The sequence below is a fragment of the Rutidosis leptorrhynchoides genome, chromosome 9, assembly GCF_046630445.1.
Source record: "Rutidosis leptorrhynchoides isolate AG116_Rl617_1_P2 chromosome 9, CSIRO_AGI_Rlap_v1, whole genome shotgun sequence".
Classification (NCBI taxonomy): domain Eukaryota; kingdom Viridiplantae; phylum Streptophyta; class Magnoliopsida; order Asterales; family Asteraceae; genus Rutidosis; species Rutidosis leptorrhynchoides.
In genome coordinates this window covers 35,734,600-35,740,464 of record NC_092341.1, presented here as the reverse complement: position 1 = coordinate 35,740,464, position 5,865 = coordinate 35,734,600, and positions in this window count along the sequence as shown.

The window sequence follows — 5,865 nt, the reverse complement described above, 5'->3', positions numbered from 1 at the left end:
TAGCTAATATACAATTCAACTACTACAATTCTATATGAAAAACTGATTATAATAATATTTCGCGTTCAAACTTTTATACAATATTTTACAAACTTACAATACCGCTTATTTTACATAAAGCATGAAATATAGCACGCAATAACTTTGATACAAGATAGTTGTGAAGATAATTCTAGCTAGTACACAAGTCGTTCAGCAAAGGCAATAAAGACACATAATTCATACGTCCAGAAACAAGTCATGCATTCTGGTTTTACTAGGACTACTTCCCATCCTTGGTCTTGTGGAACATAACCGTTATGGCCGTTGATAAGACAGCGTGTTGTAACGTCGTCAAAGGGACGAGGGTTACGTAATGACCAACAGTCTTATAATAACCTAAAAACCTCATTTCTTACCCCAATTACCGACTCCGTCACTTGTGGGAACGTTTTGTTTAATAGTTGTAGCCCGATGTTCTTTTTATCACTTTGGTGAGAAGCGAACATTACTAACCCGTAAGCATAGCATGCTTCTTTATGTTGTATGTTAGCCGCTTTTTCTAAATCATGAAGTCCTATATTCGGATACATTGAGTCAAAATAATTTCTTAACCCGTTGCGTAAAATAGCATTTGGGTTCCCCGCAATATATGCGTCAAAGTAAACACATCGTAACTTATGGGTTTCCCAATGTGATATCCCCCATCTTTCAAACGAAAGTCTCTTATAAACCAAGACATTCTTGGAACGTTCTTCGAATATCTTACAAACTGATTTCGCCGTAAATAGTTGTGCCGAAGAATTCTGACCGACTCTAGACAAGATTTCATCAATCATGTCTCCGGGTAGGTCTCTTAAAATATTGGGTTGTCTATCCATTTTGTGTTTTTATACTGTAAAATAGACAAGAGTTAGATTCATAAAAAAAATACTTATTAATACAAGCAATTTTTACATATATCATAAAGCATAAGCACACTATATTACATATATTACACCACACGAATACAACTATCTTATTCCAACTCGCTCGTTTCTTCTTCTTCGGTTTTGGTTCGTTTTGCCAAGTTTCTAGGGATATATGATGTTCCCCTAATACGAGCTGTCGTTTTCCACAACGGTTTAGAAAAACCTGGTGGTTTAGAGGTTCCCGGGTCATTGTTACAACTTAAGGGCTTCGGGGGTTGACGATACATATAAAGTTCATTGGGGTTGGAATAGATTTCTCTATTTTTATGCCCTTTCCCTTATTATTTTCTTTTGCCTTTTTAAATTCAGTTGGGGTAATTTCTATAACATCATCGGAATTCTCGTCGGAATCCGATTCATCGGAGATTTGGTAATCCTCCCAATATTTTGCTTCCTTGGCGGAAACACCATTGACCATAATTAACCTTGGTCGGTTGGTTGAGGATTTTCTTTTACTTAACCATTTTATTATTTCCCCCACCGGTTCTATTTCCTCCTCCGGTTCCTCCTCTTCCGGTTCTGATTCTTCTTCCGGTTCTGATTCTTCTTCCGGTTCTTCTTCGGGAACTTGTGAATCAGTCCAATATATATTCGACTCTTCGTTATTATTAGGTGAGTCAATGGGATTTGTGCTAGAGGTAGACATCTATCATACAATATCAAACATGTTAAGAGATTAATATATCACATAATATATACATGTTAATAATATATAGTTTCCAACAAAAATGTTAAGCAATCATTTTTAAAGAAAACACGGTCGAAGTCCAGACTCACTAATGCATCCTAACAAACTCGATAAGACACACTAATGCAAATTTCTGGTTCTCTAAGACCAACGCTCGGATACCAACTGAAATGTCCCGTTCTTATTGATTAAAACGTTCCATATTAATTGATTTCGTTGCGAGGTTTTGACCTCTATATGAGACTTTTTCAAAGACTGCATTCATTTTTAAAACAAACCATAACCTTTATTTCATAAATAAAGGTTTAAAAAGCTTTACGTAGATTATCAAATAATGATAATCTAAAATATCCTGTTTACACACGACCATTACATAATGGTTTACAATACAAATATGTTACATCGAAATCAGTTTCTTGAATGCAGTTTTTACACAATATCATACAAACATGGACTCCAAATCTTGTCCTTATTTTAGTATGCAACAGCGGAAGCTCTTAGTATTCACCTGAGAATAAACATGCTTTAAACGTCAACAAAAATGTTGGTGAGTTATAGGTTTAACCTATATATATCAAATCGTAACAATAGACCACAAGATTTCATATTTCAATACATATCCCATACATAGAGATAAAAATCATTCATATGGTGAACACCTGGTAACCGACATTAACAAAATGCATATATAAGAATATCCCCATCATTCCGGGACACCCTTCGGATATGATATAAATTTCAAAGTACTAAAGCATCCGGTACTTTGGATGGGGTTTGTTAGGCCCAATAGATCTATCTTTAGGATTCGCGTCAATTAGGGTGTCTGTTCCCAAATTCTTAGATTACCAGACTTAATTAAAGGGGCATATTCGATTTCGATAATTCAACCATAGAATGTAGTTTCACGTACTTGTGTCTATTTTGTAAATCATTTATAAAACCTGCATGTATTCTCATCCCAAAAATATTAGATTTTAAAAGTGGGACTATAACTCACTTTCACAGATTTTTACTTCGTCGGGAAGTAAGACTTGGCCATTGGTTGATTCACGAACCTATAACAATATATACATATATATCAAAGTATGTTCAAAATATATTTACAACACTTTTAATATATTTTGATGTTTTAAGTTTATTAAGTCAGCTGTCCTCGTTAGTAACGTACAACTAGTTGTCCACAGTTAGATGTACAGAAATAAATCAATAAATATTATCTTGAATCAATCCACGACCCAGTGTATACGTATCTCAGTATTGATCATAACTCAAACTATATATATTTTGGAATCAACCTCAACCCTGTATAGCTAACTCCAACATTCACATATAGAGTGTCTATGGTTGTTCCGAAATATATATAGATGTGTCGACATGATAGGTCGAAACATTGTATACGTGTCTATGGTATCTCAAGATTACATAATATACAATACAAGTTGATTAAGTTATGGTTGGAATAGATTTGTTACCAATTTTCACGTAGCTAAAATGAGAAAAATTATCCAATCTTGTTTTACCCATAACTTCTTCATTTTAAATCCGTTTTGAGTGAATCAAATTGCTATGGTTTCATATTGAACTCTATTTTATGAATCTAAACAGAAAAAGTATAGGTTTATAGTCAGAAAAATAAGTTACAATTCATTTTTGTAAAGGTAGTCATTTCAGTCGAAAGAACGACGTCTAGATGACCATTTTAGAAAACATACTTCCACTTTGAGTTTAACCATAATTTTTGGATATAGTTTCATGTTCATAATAAAAAATCATTTTCCCAGAATAACAATTTTTAAATCAAAGTTTATCATAGTTTTTAATTAACTAACCCAAAACAGCCTGCGGTGTTACTACGACGGCGTAAATTCGGTTTTACGGTGTTTTTCGTGTTTCCAGGTTTTAAATCATTAAGTTAGCATATCATATAGATATGGAACATGTGTTTAGTTAATTTTAAAATTCAAGTTAGAAGGATTAACTTTTATTTGCGAACAAGTTTAGAATTAACTAAACTATGTTCTAGTGATTACAAGTTTAAACCTTCGAATAAGATAGCTTTATATGTATGAATCGAATGATATTATGAACATCACTACTACCTCAAGTTCCTTGGATAAACCTACTAGAAATGAGAAAAATAGATCTAGCTTCAACGGATCCTTGGATGGCTTGAAAGTTCTTGAAGCAGAATCATGACACGAAAACAATTTCAAGTAAGATTTCCACTCGAAATAAGATTGTTATAGTTATAGAAATTAAATTAAAGTTTGAATATGATTATTACCTTGTATTAAAAAGATAACCTACTGTAAGTAACAAAGGTTTCTTGATCTTGGATGATTACTTGGAATGGATTTAGAAAACTTGGAAGTAAACTTGCAATCTTGGAAGTATTCTTGATTTTATGAAACTAGAACTTTTGGAATTTATGAAGAACACTTAGAACTTGAAGATAGAACTTGAGAGAGATCAATTAGATGAAGAAAATTGAAGAATGAAAGTGTTTGTAGGTGTTTTTGGTCGTTGGTGTATGGATTAGATATAAAGGATATGTAATTTTGTTTTCATATAAATAAGTCATGAATGATTACTCATATTTTTGTAATTTTATGAGATATTTCATGCTAGTTGCCAAATGATGGTTCCCACACGTGTTAGGTGACTCACATGGGCTGCTAAGAGCTGATCATTGGAGTGTATATACCAATAGTACATACATCTAAAAGCTGTGTATTGTACGAGTACGAATACGGGTGCATACGAGTAGAATTGTTGATGAAACTGAACGAGGATGTAATTGTAAGCATTTTTGTTAAGTAGAAGTATTTTGATAAGTGTCTTGAAGTCTTTCAAAAGTGTATGAATACATATTAAAACACTACATGTATATACATTTTAACTGAGTCGTTAAGTCATCGTTAGTCGTTACATGTAAATGTTGTTTTGAAACCTTTAGGTTAACGATCTTGTTGAATGTTGTTAACCCATTGTTTATTATAACAAATGAGATGTTAAATTGTTATATTATCATGATATAATGATATATAATATATCTTAGTATGATATATATACAGTTAAATGTCGTTACAACGATAATCGTTACATATATGTCTCGTTTCGAAATCATTAAGTTAGTAGTCTTATTTTTACATATGTATTTCATTGTTAATACACTTAATAATATATTAACTTATCATTTAACATAATTAACCAAGTGTATCAATATCTTAATATGATTCATATGTGAAATGTCCCGTTCTTATTGATTAAAAACGTTCCATATTAATTGATTTCGTTGCGAGGTTTTGACCTCTATATGAGATATTTTTCAAAGACTGCATTCATTTTTAAAACAAACCATAACCTTTATTTCATAGATAAAGGTTTTAAAAAAAAGCTTTACGTAGATTATCAAATAATGATAATCTAAAATATCCTGTTTACACACGACCATTACATAATGGTTTACAATACAAATATGTTACAACAAAATAAGTTTCTTGAATGCAGTTTTTACACAATATCATACAAGCATGGGCTCCAAATCTCGTCCTTATTTAAGTATGCGACAGCGGAAGCTCTTAATAATCACCTGAGAATAAACATGCTTAAAACGTCAACAAAAATGTTGGTGAGTTATAGGTTTAACCTATATATATCAAATCATAATAATAGACCACAAGATTTCATATTTCAATACACATCCCATACATAGAGATAAAAATCATTCATATGGTGAACACCTGGTAATCGACATTAACAAGATGCATATATAAGAATATCCCCATCATTCCGGGACACCCTTCGGATATGATATAAATTTCGAAGTACTAAAGCATCCGGTACTTTGGATGGGGTTTGTTAGGCCCAATAGATCTATCTTTAGGATTCGCGTCAATTAGGGTGTCTGTTCCCTAATTCTTAGATTACCAGACTTAATAAAAAGGGGCATATTCGATTTCGATAATTCAACCATAGAATGTAGTTTCACGTACTTGTGTCTATTTTGTAAATCATTTATAAAACCTGCATGTATTCTCATCCCAAAAATATTATATTTTAAAAGTGGGACTATAACTCACTTTCACAGATTTTTACTTCGTCGGGAAGTAAGACTTGGCCACTGGTTGATTCACGAACCTATAACAATATATACATATATATCAAAGTATGTTCAAAATATATTTACAACACTTTTAATATATTTTGATGTTTTAAGTTTATTAA